This window comes from Anser cygnoides, chromosome 4 (genome assembly GCF_040182565.1).
Source record: "Anser cygnoides isolate HZ-2024a breed goose chromosome 4, Taihu_goose_T2T_genome, whole genome shotgun sequence".
NCBI lineage: Eukaryota > Metazoa > Chordata > Aves > Anseriformes > Anatidae > Anser > Anser cygnoides.
In genome coordinates, this window is record NC_089876.1 from 23552501 (window position 1) to 23569264 (window position 16764).

Below are 16764 nucleotides of genomic sequence, written 5' to 3' on the forward strand. Positions count from 1 at the left end.
CCCCTGTGCGTGTTTGCAGAGTTTTAATTTTAGGGACAGCCCAGTAGGAGACTGCATTTTAGTGTGGCATTCCCAGCTCTTCTTGAGACTTTAAATGAATGATGTGTAGAATATATATTGGCTATTTCCACAACAGCAAATTTCATGCTGTCAGAGAGACACAGCTGCATGCATTTGCAGCTCCCATTAGCTTGTATTTAAATGTTTTTAAGGGCTAGGTTTGTAAGGAAAATTCCAATATTTTTCACCCTACAGTTAAATAAATCATTCAAAAGCCACTGAAATTTACCAAAAAAAAAAAAAATGCTGCTTATGACTAGATTGCACACTGTCAGTGTGCAAGTCAACAGACAAAACTTGTGTAACCTATCTGTTAGAAAGCACAGAAGAGAGGGGGACACCTGAAATCCCATTCCCCTGCAGAGCCACAGAGATGGAAAGAAGTGGCTCAGGGATCCACTCCTCCCAGGATCCTGTTCTGAAGGTAAGCAACTTCCAACTTCTTTTGAAAACCAGGTATAACGCACTCATGTCAATCTTGAAAGAGTTAAAATACGTGGTCTCCTACCTGCCAGGAGCGTGGCTAACACTGGGTAGCAACTGAGCGTAGCATAGAAACAGAGCAAAACACAGAGAGAGAAACACTCTTCCTGGTCGGGAAGCAGTACCAGAACCCTGCCCAGCCCACTTCATCTGAGTGGTTTATTGCTGGAGTACACAGATTTGTTCCTCTTGTTTTCTGCCTCAATGCCCTTCTGCACAGTGGGACAGCTTCTTGGGGCAGGAGATAGTCCCCACCAAAACAGATGACCAGCCCACCAGTGAGAGCAGTCTTCCCTTTGTCTCGGGCCAAAGAGGGAACTGATTTTAGGTCTTTGTCAAAACAATAGGCTGGCACAAGAAAGTGTTAGTGCTGTAAATAAAAAGGCACAGGTGCTCTCATCAGGTTTGAACCTTAGTCTTGCGTTCTGAACAAGGACAGCAGGCATGGGGCAGCACCACTATTTCTCTTTGTTGTAAACCACTGAGAAAGATGAACGTGACTCCTATTCCAGTTCAGCCCTTTCGCCCGGGATTGGGTTCGTAATCTGATTGAGAATGCTGTTTAGGTCCTGCCCCTCTTTGTAATTTCTCTCCGTCTCAGTACATCTGTACCTCACTCAGGTTTCCAGCTTTCTGAATCTCTCTCTCAGGTGTCAGACTCCTCACGTGCACTGAGCATCAGCAGCAGATATGTGTCTGAATGACATTTACCTGCTTGGTAGCCAAATACTTGCTGCTGCAAGACGGAGTGCTCCACGGTCCCCTCGCAAATCTGACCCCCAGTACCTCCACACTGTTGTACAGGGTGAAAAGTTTCCCTGATAGCAAGTGACCCAAACGCTATGTGCTGTTCTATCCCTTCGTAGGAACAGATCAATTTACTTACTTTCTCTTATGGAGCACTATTTGCATATCCAGAACAAAGCTTTCATTCATTCATTATCTAAAGTGCCTCAATAAACGGGCTCAGATGGGGTCCATATTTTCTGACACGCAAGACTCTAGGAATAGGCTGTAGCTGCAAGAAAGCTTTAGTGGGGAATTAGCCGGAAATTCTTTGGCAGACAAAGGTAAGCCGGAGGTCAGCTAGAAAAAATATTTTTATCAGTCATTTCCTTTGCACCACAGCTGGGGAATGCACGGCCCGTGACTTCATTTCACATGGCCTGTGGCCATTTAACTTTTTCACGTTACTGTCAGATAACATCAAAATGTGAGTTAACAGGTAGCCTGGAACAGGCATTCAGGAGGCATTCAGGTTCCAGTGGTTCCTCAGCCCTGATTTCTTCATGCTGCATATGCAAGTTCGATACAGAACCCTCTGGTAACAGAAGTTTTAGCCATTTGGCAAAGGGAGTTTAAAACAAATATCCAACAAATGTCCATCACTAAAAGAGCAGTCTTACACCATGTGTGTGTACGCACTATTTCAGCCCCACATCAGCTTAAAATCCTGAGATTTCACCCTCACTCTATAGAAATTACTGGAACTTCTTCAGGGCAAGTTGACTGATGTGATGCTTGTTATGAGTCTGTGTGATACGTCATAAAATGGGTCCTTTGGGTCAATACCATTAGGCTGGGAGCAACAATCTATATTGTTTTATTTTGTTAATTAAGAATAAAAAAAATACATAGCATATCTACCCAGGCTGGAACCAGCTCTTACCTAACATGGGGCAGCCCCTGGAGTCTTCTCACAGGGGCAACACCTGCAGCCCCCCTGCTACCAAAACCTTGCCACATAAACCTAATACAAAATTTTAACATAAATATTAAGAGTGTAAAAGGACAGAATTTGGAAAAGTATTTTTATACATTAAGGCATCTTGCTTTTTCACACATTATTTTTGATATATTCACAAAAATGATCATGTAATCATCATAAAGTGGATTAGGGCCTCTAGATAGTTTGGGTTATCAAGACCATGTTATTAAGAATCATTATCACATATTTATGCTACAAATATGACCTACTTTGAAGTTGTTACACCCTGTTAAGGATGTTACTCAACACCCCTTTTTGGAGCACCACCTGGCTGCAGGGAAAGCGACGGAGCTGCATTTTTTCCCTTGGTTTACCTTCCCAGCCTGGTCACTGAACACCATTCCTTGCATTTTGGAGGTGGTCTTGTGACTTTTACAAAGCCACTGAAGGTCTCAGCATGGGTCTAAATCACAATCTCAGTTCTCAGTTTCTACAGAGAGGTCAAAGGGTGAGGGAGGGCAACAAAAAAGGTGAAGGGCCTGGAGGGGAAGACATATGAGGAGCAGCTGAGGCCCCTTGGCTTGTCCAGCCCAGAGCAGAGCAGGCTGAGGGGAGGCCTCATGGCGGCCTGCAGCTCCCTCACGAGGGGAGCGGAGGGGCAGGCGCTGAGCTCTGCTCTCTGGGGACAGCGACAGGACCCGAGGGAACGGCATGGAGCTGGGGCAGAGGAGGCTTAGGTTGGATTATCAGGAAAAGGTTCTGCACCCAGAGGGTGCTCGGGCACTGGGCACCCCAGGGCAGTGGTCACAGCACCGAGCCTGTCAGAGTTCAAGAAGCCTTTGGACAGTGCTATCAGAATCTGGTTTGATTTTTGGGTAGTCCTGTGTAGAGCCAGGAGTTGGACTCCATGACCCTTGTGGGTCCCCTCCAACTCAGGTTATTCTGTGATTCTATGATCCTCCCCAGGGCAGGATGAGGCACTGTACCAGATGCTTCTCCAGGAGGGGCAGTTTGCACCACCAGCCCTCTCTGGAAAAGAGACTTTCATTATGGAATGCTGAAGTTTCATCTACACAACAGTAAATTTACTTGAGTACATAGGGCAATAACCAGAAGAGTGTGAGAGAACCTTCTCCCGAGACATCCACTCCAGCAGAATACCCTCTTAAAATCACAAGTGGTTCCCAAACCAACTGTTACAATCTGCTCCTAGCAAGCTCTTCTCTCTGCCTCCACTGCCCTGTTGTCCCAGGCCCACGCTGCTCCTGCTTGCCTGGGTGGGGATGCTCCTGTCCCATTTGCAAAGCCCCCAAATTACACCGAGCCATGACACAGCCTCCACCTACAGTGCGTGCCTTTGTGGCAGCGCAGTCCCATCTCCAGCCTGAGCAGGGAATATACAAAGGCAGATGTAAGGCACGTCCACATGTTCCTGCCAGCACAGCTTTCACCACACAACACCACCACCCCAGCGCAGCTCTTACTTTTATGGAAGTATGCAACAGAGATAAATAAATCATCTCCTTGTTTTCATGCCACCGCTCTGATTCCACGTGCATTTTGGGTTCTAGTCAACAGACTCGAAGTGAAATACATAACACTCACAAGGTGAGGGATGAAACAAAAATCCAGGCACCCTGTCGCACAGATGAAAAGAGGAGATCAGTTAAATAGGATGGTTTGCTGCTGCTTGTCTCCATTATTCTACTGTCTGTTTGGAAAGAGCCCAGTAGTTCCCACTGTAAGATAAAGTTGATGGTATCTGAACTTACAAAGTTAACCTCTCGGGCTGTAATTTTTCTAGGTAGACTGCTTTCTCAACAGGAATATCCTAAACAAAAAAAAAAAAAAAAAAAAAAAAAAAAAAAAACCTGCCAAAGAGCTGCTGCAGAGCTCTGCTGGAGCTCGCTAACCCCCAGCCTGCGGATGCTGTTTGGCTTTATGTTCTGACACAGCTCTGCTTAAAACGAGTGTACCCGGAGCAGCCTTTATGCATTTGTTCCCTGCACCTGGCACCACGCGGGGCTGGGGGGTGCAGTCGGTGCTCCTGCTGCCCTGGCACAGGCCTGAGGATCCCAGCCCGCTCCGGACACGAGTTTGGCAGACTCACATTCAGCTCACTGCGAGGCATGGAAGGGGAAACACAAGGCAAACCCTGCTCGTGGATGAAGTGGGGTTTTAGCAGAATACTTTGCCTGAGGAAGGCAAGCAGGACTCCGGCACATTTCCGAGCCCTGCCAGGCAGGGGGGCAACCCTAAGTCCACAATTGTTTGGGGTGAAATCAGCACACCTACCAGTACAGCAGCCGAACCACATATAACCGCTTCAGTAACCTCACGTAACCACAGACAGACAGAGGATTTAGCAGAACATTTCCGAAGTGTTATCAAGTAGGCTACCTCTGCCTGCGCTGCTTTGGCCCCCCAGCCAGGGACCCATGCAGTGAGCTGATGTAATGTGGTGCCAGGTTTTTCCAGGGCTTTTTTTTACAGTTTCCAGGTACACTGATGCACGTTAAGGTTACAGCTGGGAAACACCTGAGCCAGCCGCCTGCAGATATTGCTTAAGTTAAATCTCACCTCCTGCACAGGGAACACTCTCACAGCTGGGTCGCGGCAGCAGAACACCTTCCATAGCACATTTGGAAACACCACACCCAAACCAAAAGGAGCCCAGGGAAGTCAGCAAGTTTCATCAGTAAATATTATGGGGTGCCTGCAAACACCTTCCTTAAAGCCGGGTTCCTCTATGGAGCATCACCCAGCACAGCGGGGATTAAATTTCACTGCTAGGCAAAACTCTGATGTAACAGAGGAACTTTCTGCCAGAGCCCTTCAGCACCGCTTGTGACATGGGGAGATTTAATTTGAAGAACATGCAAATGACAGCATTAACACACTGCCAGCCTTGGACTTTGTTGTGGTCGTAAGCGAGTGTCCCAGAGGAAGGGAACTGCTTGGCACGTGCTCTCTCTCCCGTCCTGCTTCTAACCCTGGCCAGAAAGCAGCGAGGTCTGTCAGGTTTTTATCCAGCTTGCAGGTAAAGGGTTACAGATTCTAGGAAGTATTAAATGCAAACTTTAAAGGATTTTATTTTCATCTGCAGTCACATGACGCCCTAATACCCAATGACACTAACTACAGTGTCTCATTAAGAGGTCATGCGAACTCCCAAGCTAAACAAGGCATTCTTACATATTTAACATTCAAATGCAGAAGCCACGCTAAGCCATGGAAGATTGCAATCAGAAAAAAGCTACACTTCCTGATCAGCACAGAAGCTACAGGTAGGAAAAGTTCTCTTTCCTTTAAACTTACAGCACTGTGCTTTCGAGAGAAAACGTTTCCAGGGCATATCTTGTACACTCTTTCTTTCTCAGCTTTCACAATAATCTAATACTTTTATCTGGAAAATACCTGACCCCGCTTGTTTCACCTGTTGTAGAATCAGCAATGTTTTTATGCTCGGAAACACAGTTGGCTCAGCAGAAATCCAAACAAAACAACGTTCTTAAACAGGATGTAACTGCTGGTAAAGTCATATTTCTTTAAGATTTCTTAGTTATTGAAACAGCTGCATTAGAGTATGTGAGGTGAAGGGGGTGTTAATGCGTCTGATGTCTGAATCAAAGGGATTTAGAGCTCTTCTGACTTTACTTATGCCATGAATTGCACGTTGTTTCAGTCCCTTCAATGAAAGCGTATTTTAGTGGATGTGGCTTCCTCGCTGGACTTTCATGATTTCTGAGTTCTCCTCCTATAATTTGGTGAATTTTAAAGAAAAAAAAAATCTTGCAAAAGCAAATGAAAGGCAGATGAGGAGGGTTCTTCAGTTTTTCAGTGCTCTATAAAAGCAGAGAAAATTACAAAATAGGGGAGTACTAAGAAAGTCAGTTAAAACCCAATTAATTGAGAATTTAAATTGTATTAAAGCTTAGCCATTTTTACAGTAAGTGATAAAGTTTCAGTGAGAGCTGCTGGCAAAATTGCAGGAGTTTATTTTTTTTAACTTTTGCTGAAGGATATTTCTGGGGTACAGCATTAGTATTTGTATCACAAAGACCTTTTTCTCATCACAGTTTTTCTCTAAACTGTAATTGTTTTCAGGCGGGTTTCCACAAACTCGTCATTTTCATCCCTTTATAGGATTTTAGTTGTAGACTACATTCTGTAGAGCTACAAAATCCATATTTACTCAAAGATCTCGAGTGCATCAGAAGGTTTCCACCCCCTGCGGATTGCCACTGCATGAAAGGAGCAAGCGGTGTTTATTGTTTTACTCCTACGATGGTTGGGTGGTAATTGCAAGCAATGTATTTTTTCCTCAGTTTTTTCTATAAAACCCATCTCTTTTTCCTCTTCCCACGTAATGCTAGTGGATACCAATAAGAAGTGGAGAATAACAATACCTACAGCACCTTGCTTCTGATAAGCTGTCAACTTTCTCTGCTTTATCATTACCAGTACTTCAAGTACATTTGAGAAAGGTTGAGCCCCAACAAGTTTATTACTAGTGCTTAAAGAAATAAACAGTCAGGCACTTCCAGAGTGCCCATCTCGAACTACTGTAGGTCTAATGTCAAGAAGGGCCAAGACCCCACTTTGGCCTGGTCTGTCCAGCCCAGGACATCAAAAATCTTTTACCAAGCCCACAGACCTGCTCACCTCCCAGCAGAGGAGTTCGCCATAGCGAATGTAGCAAGAAGCCACCACGCTTTAACATAACTATTCTACATTACTGTGACTGACCTCTGAGCTTAAATTAGTTTTTAAAAACCTATTCAGTAACTCTTATTTGCTAAGCTAAACTGAAATATAAGGGGAGAGTGGGGAAGGCACGAGCTCCCACCCAAACAGCCGCTCTGTGACACAGGCTTTCACCTGTAGGCTGCACCTGCTGAGGGAGGAACAGCCGGCCTCAGCCAGTCTCTTTTAACAAATGTTTGTACAAATCCGGTGGGTCACGGAGAGCCAGCACTTAATAGCTACGGAGCTAAAGCTGCTGAAGGTTGATTGCACAACATGTCTTTGTAGGATGGGAGATACAAGGAATGCTAAAGTTACTCTGTGGGCAAACAGGCACCGGGTGAGGCGAGAAGTCGCTCATTTCCAGAGGAGAGGAACACAAGTGAGGAGTGTGCTGCTAGCACTCTAGCAGTTCAGATGTTCTTTACAGCAACAATTTTACAGTCATTACAGGAATCTGCACTGATTTAATTTCTGGAGAAATAATCCAACCTGTTATCTCGGTTTGTCACATCAGCATAGTCAAATGTAGCGTTGTTTCATGCATGGTGAGGACACACAAATCAAAGACTTCCTTCTCATACACAAGAAAGGAAAGAGATGATTGGAAACTGAGATCACCGGAAACCCAACTGAATTTTTCTCTTTGATCCTGGGGAGAAATCAAGCAAACATAGAAACAAGAACACTTCCACAACTTTGGAATAGTTTTCTCTTTCCCCTCAAACCAAAGCTAAGCAAAGCACTGCTCAAAAGCCAACCCACCTCTTCACAAATGCTTGCAAATCTCAGGAAACTTGTACCAGATTTAAGGTTCATACTGAAAATCATCAACCTGATTTTATCGCAGCTCTAGGTAGGTGGGAAGACAGGGCAAAACTTGCAAGTGAAGGGAACTGTGTCTTCCTCAGAAAACCTGCTAGAAAGTGGTCAGCAAGCAAGGTAAACATTTCTGAGTGCTGAGGCCCTTCTCTAAACACACAGTTGTTTTTATCAGATCTTAAGGAAATACTTACAACAAGTATTTGCTCTAAGGCTTTAACTAATTGAAAGCCAAGGTGCCTCATACAGGCTGGGGTGCAATCCTTTCCCTCCCGCTGTGGAGAAACAATGAGCAGGAGGACTTGGAGCAGGCAGGGCCCACACAGGAGGCCAGGGTCTCCCCTGGCTCCATCCTATCGTACCACCTTAGGAAAGCCTTCCTTCAGGTCTTTTGGGAAGGGGTGGCCTTCTGTGTCTGCACAGTATCCAGTCAGACACGGCCTTGGCATTGTCTATGTCTTGCACTGCCACTGTTTCACCGTTGACTTGGTGGGCATGGGACTTGACACATGCAACACACTGACATATGATGATATTTAGTCAGTTAATAAATATTTGTTTCAAACTTACAATTCCTCCTTCAAAACCTGTTCATCTGAGGATTACATAGAGTCACCTTACAGCAGAGTGTGAATGAGACTTCCACCAAAAAAAGTTAACAACAGGAAAAAATGTACACGATCTCTGGGCCTCCTTCCTTTCGTGAGAGAAAATACACTGGTGGCTTTTTTTTTTAGCACAGGTTGGTTGTTCTAGCACTCCCATGGGGGGTCCATTTGAAATGAAACAGTGAAACATCTGGTCTTCAGTGGATGTGCAGCGTTGAGACGCATTGCAGGGAGGGCACGGCTGAACCAAGAGCGGGAGGCCAGGTCCCAGCTCCTGGCCTCCTCACACCTGAACTATCCCCTGAGTGTGCTCGCTTCATGTGCAAGCAATGATGCATGGAAAACTTAGGGTTTTGCTGAGCTATTGAAGAAGAGTGCTGGCAAGCAGGATGTATTGCCATGGAGAATAGGTATGAAACATGATGTAGTTTTACCTATTAAAAGTTTGATATCAAAAGGGACAAAATACATGAGTTTTGGTAGCAAGGTCAAAAGGGATTGTTGCCAAGAGGGAACAACACAGCAATTTTCCTTGAGCTCCCCTCTGAGTCACTTTCACTTGGACATATGGAGGAACTTTAAAATTTTATTAAGAGCTGAATACATTGTTTGGAAACTAAACATTTAATCAGTTACAGCAGGAAGCGGGGGGGGGGGGGGGGGGGGGGAAGACCTACGTTTTCTTTTGTGTGTGACATTTTTGTCTGCAGTTTCTATACAAGTTTATTTAACTTCCAATTCTTCACTTTAACCACAGATGTTTGCTGCAAAGCCGCAGATGCTTTCTGGTTAGAAAAGTATTTGTGGTCAAATATTCTATTATTAATTCACATAAGTTACTTTTCCATTTGGGAGAAAGGAATAAGCCATCTCCCTGCAGCTTACTTTTTTTGGCGTTACCAAATGGGCCTGGCTCCACTTTGAATCATTCCCCAACTATTAAAGAAAGATGTGTGTTGCTATTAAAGAGCAGTTAATCTTCTGATTTTATGTAAACAAGCTCCAGTGCCTTGCTATAGCAGGCAATGTGCTTTTCTGCAAGAGCTGAGTAACAAGGAGGAGAGTACCCCTAGTGAAACAGGAAACACACCCACAAAACAACTGAAAAACCTTTCAGCCTGGAGTCCACCCTGGGACCTTGTCAAACTGGCTCCAGTGGGAGCAGTGTCAAATCCTCACACGCAGGCCAGGAGGAAAATACACAGCCCGATGCGCCTGGGTGCAAAGGCACTTTGCCCAGGCAGGTTGGCATTAATGCCCACAGACGATTAATGCCCATGCACTCTTGATGTGGAGGCTCCAGAGGCTGCTTTAAGGCAGGAGTGTCCCAAATGAGATGTGCGGAGCTTGGGGACTTGCCAGGCTGTGGGTCCCCTCCTCCTCTGAAAGTCCATCCTCTCCCTGTATTTGTTGCAATGGTTGAATTTACTGCCTGAGCTGTATTTATGGCATTCCCTTCCCCCTTCATCCCCCAGCCACTTGGCAATTCTGTTTTATCAGCAGCAGGTTTGGAAGTGTCCAGCATTATCTACCTTACTAAGCAGCTGAGCTTTGTGCAACAGTCAGGGATGCAGAAAGCAGGGCCTGTGCCCTGACAGCTCGACAACAGCCCACCAGTTTCCCCATCTCTCCCTCCATGCCCCTGCCCACACCAGGGCACGTCCCAGCTCCGGGACCAAGTTACCTGCAGATTCTTCCCCCTGCCCCAAAAAGTGTTAGCAGCTCTTACTCCTCTTACAGCACACAAGTCTGATAGCGATCTGATTTGGGTGATTTTAACGTGGTTTATTTCCAAGGAGCTACTCCTCTGATCTATTCATAGTAAAAGTACTCTTCTGACCTACTCAGAGAAAAACAGGCGTAAGGCTTGGACGGTGTCAGGTTTTTGAAGTAAGCTGATGGTCTTGCTCACTGTGTAGAGCTCAGTGGAAAAAAAAAGAAAAAAAAAAAAAAGAAAAAAGGCAGTTCTGTCATCTTCCACTTACATGAATAAAGCTTTGTTAAGGTCCTTTCCACCTCTATTTTTGGTTTGGGTGTGGTGTGGAAAAAACAATATTTACCATCTCAGTAGCTGTGCCCTTTGTGTATTTGTTTTCATGTTCCCTTTCCCCATGTGAATTCAGCAGATGTTGCATGGCTTGATAGCAGCCCTGTGTTGCTGTAGCCTGAATGCGTGCGTGTCTCCGCTGAACGTTAGCAGTGAACAGGCTGTGTCTGTACAGCAAAGATACAGACTCAACTGCCAGGCACCGTTTCACAGGCAAACATGCATAAAGAAGAAAAATACCGTAAGATTTCATTTGCAATGTAAATGAAACAGAAGCTACAGTCATCGGCCCTAAACTGAAGGCCTCCAGGGGCCTGAGACGCTACAACCATGTACAATGTCCCATTTCCATCCTTAACATCTCTTTTTAAATTGAAATCACTTGAGAATATTTTTCCTTGCATTGGATGAATACGCTCAGATTGCTAAAAGGCTACTCCATATTTACCAATATACATTAAAAACTAATGATCACTGCAATTATCCAATTCATTACCTTCCATAAAAATGTTTCCATCCATTCTATGTTTATGTAGAGTATAAACAGACAGATTTGCTGATGCACAGATGATGAAAAAGCCCTAAGACCTCTTAAGGAGACAGAGCAAAGACAAAGAGCTTGTGCTAGGGGAAGGAAAGCTGCATGCTTTCATGGCCAATACCAGCATCATGCATTCATCAGACTACAGCATTAGTTTTGTTTCATTTCTCTGCCATCCTTCCACAATAAAGCTTCACTGTGGCACCACTGAAAACAATGTGGCTGGATGTGTCTCCTGGAGAGAGACAGTGAGTCCGTTTAGCTCAGAACCCACACTGATATCCACATTTTGTATGGGGGAAGACCAGGTTTGAGAAGCAAGAAGCTAAATCAGCCCCATGCTGGAGGCAGAATTTGAATCCAAGTCTCCTGAATGCTCTAAGAGCCAAATCTGCCTCCAGAGAGTAACCCTTTAAAGTCCCAGCCTACTGTCAATAACTCTCCCATCATGAGGAAGCATGTCAGACGGGCCAATAAATGAGGTTCTTACCCACAGGCAGCAGACGTTTGCCTTACGATGGAGCTACCTGAGACGCACCGTTTATAGCCGTGGCATAAGCTCTCTGGAACAAGGAGTTCTGCTGGAAATGTCAGCATGTTGTCAGCGCACAGCATCGGGAGCTGCTCCGCTGCAAAGGCAGAGTCCTACAAGTCAGACTTAATTGTGCAATTTCCATTGATAATTTTTGGTGAATACAGCCCATTCTTTTGCACAAGATTAAAGGAAAAGGGAAAAAAAAAAAAAAAGGGATTACTCAGCTGGCCTGATTCCAGATAACCCTAAGTCTTTCAGAGGAATGAATACCTTTCTATAACTTTCAAGTATTGTTCTACAGTGAAACTGAAAATGGTTGCAAATGCAATCAAGATAAGCAATAATACTGCAGAAATGCATCTGTATTTCACTGCTATCTCACCGTTACCATATCTTTGCCATTTTGGGGCCTTTTTAATGCCGTGGTCAATGCTTTGGGCCTGCCTTCTGCTGAGAAATAATTATTGTAATCACAACATAAAAACACTTCACTCTTGTTCACAAAATCATTGCGCCAAATCATTCCCTTAGCCACCCATCACCACTCAATGTCTGCTAAGGAAATTGGTTTAAAATAACCAAATGGAAAAGTTCACAGGCGCTCTAAACAGCTCTAGATTAAATTACCTCTATGCTTTACACATTAATCTAAGTGCAGTATTTAAAAGAAAAGAAAAACCCTTTGAGTCGCAAAGAACTCGTGTAAGAGAAAAAGTCACATCACATGACAGGGTCTTTATTAAGGTATTGTATCAGAGGCTTTTCTTGAAGATTTTTGAGTGTGGCTTTAAGTAGTTTTAGTGTATTCTGTATCTTTCTGTTTTAAAAGGTTTGTTACCCATTTTCACAGTGCTTTGTAACCATGGCCCAAACCATCCTCTGCTTTTCTGCTCTCTGCCCACCATTCTTCATGTGAAACGTTCAGGAACAATGAGGTAAAAAAATATCCTAGCATGTTTCCCACACTTATTATGTAGAAGCAGGACCACGTAGCGGGAGCGTCCTGAGGAATGGAACAGGAGGGAAAGGACAAAAAATAAAAAAATGAAAATAAAAAGAGAGGCACCGGGTGCATGAGGCTACATATCTTTGAGGCTGTGTTAGAACTGAAAGCTGTCTGATACAGGTATGGCCTGACAAAGAAATCAATGTGTATGGCTTAGACTCTTTTAGAATTATTCTTATTTTTATTCTACATATTTGATCCTTCTCAAACATACCCAGAGCTGAACAGGTCTAAGCAGTTCAGCCTGCAAAATAATCTCAGAAAAAACTGCTTAAGCCAGGCACAGCAGAGCCTTACCACTCGCTGAAATACCACTAAACATCTGGTACTCCTACATGCTAGTACTGGCAGTCATCTGAACTGTGGACCACCAATATCTGACATAACTAACAATATTACCTCTTTGTCCACAAAGTATGTCATCTCTGCACCCACAACATATCAAATTCTTCAGAGGAAAGGGTCTTCTCCAGGTGTCCCAGCGCAAGCTGTATTACTTAGCTGCGCGTCGTCTTTTGATCCAATGAAACACCAGCAAGGATAAGAAATCATGATCAAAGTGATCAATATTACCAGTGCTTTTATACAGGACAACAACTTGTTGCTTTTAAGATGGGCAAAGACAATCTTTTCTTTCAAAGCCTCACCTGTACCAAGTACATTGTTCTCCAGTCTTTACATTTATTTTTCCACTCCATCCTTCTGTGCATGCCTTAGCCCCGTGCCTTCTGATTCTCAGACCCTCTAGTCTGTCTTCGGGCAGGAGGCTGAGTTGTTAATTCATGGTGCTCTCTTTCAGTTTGGCCAAGAAAAAATACATTTGGCTGAGCAACAAATTTATAGCACACGCTTTGTGGGTCATACCTAGTCCTTTGTGTAGGATTCACTTTAGACTAGCAGTAAGAAACCAAAGATGTAACTCTTGCAAACTCAAGCTATTTATAAACGGGCTTCAGTATCGTTTCTTTCTGTTTATGTTCCACTTTGAAGATCCAGTTGTAACTGAAATCTTCCCAAAATATTTTCCAGTCTGCCAGGCATACAAAATGCCATTTTTTTCTGTATTTAACTTAATTTTCCTTTGAAACAATGAAAGCAACATAAACTCTTTACCCTAAGAGTTCTGCTTGCCTTACAAGGAACACAAGTTTCATGGTTTTCCCCCAGACCTGTTAAGCTGCCAAACATGTTAAATTGTCTTTGTCTCACAATGTTGGAGTCCGTAAATCATTGATTCTTCTAATCTTATAAAATTCTTTTCTATTTTCCATATCATTGCAGCTTGATGCAAAAAAAACAAATTTTCTAACAAAAATTGTTTCATAAGGCCAGCGTCTGAGATGAGCCCCACAAGCATGGCTTATTGCAAACCTGTGGTTTGCATTGCTGTAACGACTGCGTTAAATGAGCATTTGTCAGGATAAAGTAAACCTGACGGAACTTCTCTGAAGTATGTTTAGCGCAGATAATCCAGTCGTGGTATGCTCTCCCTGCTACAGGGCTTGTATTGTTCGCTATCGTGCCATGAGAGAGCCTAGATCTGCTCTACTCTTGACTCGAAATAAAGTTAATCATAGACTGAGATTTCTTTGTTCAGTGAAACAGACTGTTTCTGCCCTGTTCGATTTTACTTTATCTCACATTCCTACAGCCTGCCATATTCTTCTGTCCACAGAGCTCACTGTACAGCACGGTGTTAATGCAGCTGAATAGCTCACCTGGCACAAAATCTCAAATCCAAGGTCTGAGTCCACCGAGAGCCACCTGTTTTCTAAATTTGGCCTTCTGTTTCTCGATCTGTGCAAGGCTCTGTTGTTAAGGTGCAGGATTTCTACTTTATGCTGGTTGTTTTGGTTTTCCTCATTTCCATGGCATCCCCGGTAAGGAGCGTAATATCTGAAGATATAAAAAAGCCCTTTGTGCTCCAGGAGATATACAGGGTTTCTTGAATAAGGCTGCTGGAAACTTTGCAACAGAAACTGCATGAGTAAATATACTACCGCCCAGAAAAAGCTGGGCAAATGAAAAGATTAACTCCATCAAGCCCTGCAGATTCAGGAGCCCTCTGTCCTCAAAACTTCCTCATCACATAGCTTTCGTAGCTCTTTTGACAGAAGGAAAATTAAGCTTAAACTGGCAAAGACCCCATTCATTTATGCCAAGAAAATCCCACACAATTTGGAATTAATCAATAGCACAGAAATCCCCTCCCACCTACCACATGGAGCCCGGTCTCCAAAAACCTGCAGTGTCTCTCTAGGGTGGTATTTGAAAGAAGCCTGTCTGCAGAGCTATCTTCACCCTCCTCCCATGCCACCTTCCCACACAGAGATCTTTTGCTACTTTCCTCCCATGGAAAAAAATAACATACCCGTGTAGAAAATAAAGGCTAGAGCACCATAAAACCTGGAAAAGCCTGATTTGAGAAAATCTCTTCACCGAGTCGGTACACTTTGCTCCCAGTAAGAAAGGCAGTGTTTCCAGTCCAACAAAAAGCCACACAAACAAGGCTTAACGTTTGAGTCAATGAGCACTTATGAAAGGCCTAGTAACAAAGGTATGCCTGAAGCAGAGCCTGGGCTTCACCTTTCTTCTTTCCCCATGCCTTTCTTTTGCTTTCCAGGAGGCCTGAAGACCTTTTTATGGAAGCAAAGATCGCAACTGATTGCCACAAAGCTTTCCACGAATGCCCTTTTTTGAAGCATTCAGGCGAGATGCCTGGACAAGGGAGCTGTTCCTCACCGGCAGGGCGCAATCACCCAGCTCCCACCGTGCTTCAGGGCCTTGCCCCTCTCCTCCAGGAGCTTGTCACGCAGCTGCCATATAAGATTTCCCCTTTTAACAGGGCTGTAGGTAATTCATAGATCAGCTCATCAAGAACAAGACAGCTGCCTTCAGTTTTTTACGGTTTCCTTGGTTGTGTTACAGCAGCATCTACAGGCCCCGGAGGTGATAAAGACCGTGTTGCTTTGGCTGTCACAGAGCCACCTGTACGACATACCCTATTTAAATATTGCCAGATTAAATAGAAAGTTTCAGGCACCAGACTGGATCCAGACTTCTGGCATCTGCTGCTGCTGGGACAGCAAGGCTGAACAGCCTGATCCCATTCTGTGGATTAGTAAAGGACACGCCATCCCTGAGAAGCAAAAACTCCGAGTTTTAATCCCTTTGGATTTAGGAAGCAGATACCACTGGTATCTAAAATCCCAGGGGATGGGTGACCTCAGGAGGTTACCCCACAAGGTGTGGGGGCTGCTGCCTTGGCAGCAGCGGGGTCCGATGCCTGCCATGCACCTGAGGGGGGCTAGAGCTCACCCAGCAGCAGGGGCTCTTGGAGGCCAAGGAAACAGCAGGCCCACGAACATCAAGTTGCCTTGCTCAGACAAAAGGCTATCTGCCACCTGCAAGCCACCGTCACATCCAGTAACAGGACATTAAGCAGCAACACCGATTTTGTGGGGCAAGACCTAGCACATAACAGGCACTAAGATAACCCAAACAGCACAGCAGGGTGGCAGCTGGTTGTGGCCTGAGCTGGGGGCCAGAGCCGCGCTCTTGAAGCCCACCTGGGGCCAGGGTGCCCACAGCAGGGCCTCAAGAAGGCTGCCAGGCCTCTTAGCCACAAAGCTGTCCTCCCCAAGCATTGCTCCACCCAACCCACACAGCTAATTACCCTAATATTAATGTTTGCCACCTGTTTCCTTCTCCTCTGACTTTGCCCATGGAGACGTCTTTTCCCTAAGCCTGAATCTCCAAGCTTCCACCCCTTTCATGTCTGTAAAACTTTCTACTATATGAAAAAGCAATATATATATGTTACAAATATAATGTATTATGTGTGTGTATATGTATATATATTTAATATCAGGGATCTTTCAAAGTAGTACACGCTAACCAAACTTTGTTTCTTTTGTAAAACATTACACACAATCTACTCCTTTCTGGAGGCAATAGCAACGACGGGTTTCCACTCCCCGCCTCTCTGTAGCAGGGCTGGCATTTTCACCCAATTTCACAAGAGCGCAGGCACTGCAAATTAAACAGTGGCTTTAGTTTCGCAAACTCCCTTGTTGTTTTCTCGCTATTATTTGCCACCTGAATAGGGAGAGTTCTTGTTTGAGGAAGGAAGGAGGAGATCAGTGGAGTGCTGCCTCTGTGTCCTCTCACCTCTCAGGAAAACCTCCCCACAGCTGCTGGTCCAGAGG

The 16764-nt window shown here is 44.6% G+C and overlaps 1 protein-coding gene and 1 long non-coding RNA gene across 2 annotated transcripts in view; one reads left to right on the forward strand and one right to left on the reverse strand.

Moving 5' to 3' along the window:
• Positions 1-5267: 5267 nt before the first annotated feature.
• Positions 5268-16764, forward strand: part of C4H4orf19 (chromosome 4 C4orf19 homolog) — a 41367-nt gene continuing 29870 nt past the window's right edge. The window contains exon 1 of the mRNA XM_048072927.2: positions 5268-5538. The gene's annotated coding sequence lies outside the window, so the exon portion shown is untranslated. The remainder of the gene's footprint in view (positions 5539-16764) is intronic.
• LOC106039113 (uncharacterized) lies at positions 10531-15302 on the reverse strand. Its single transcript, XR_010831020.1, has 5 exons — positions 14928-15302; positions 14275-14452; positions 12956-13068; positions 11506-11644; positions 10531-10666 (listed from the first exon to the last, which is right to left on the reverse strand). It is a non-coding gene; the product is annotated as an uncharacterized lncRNA (long non-coding RNA).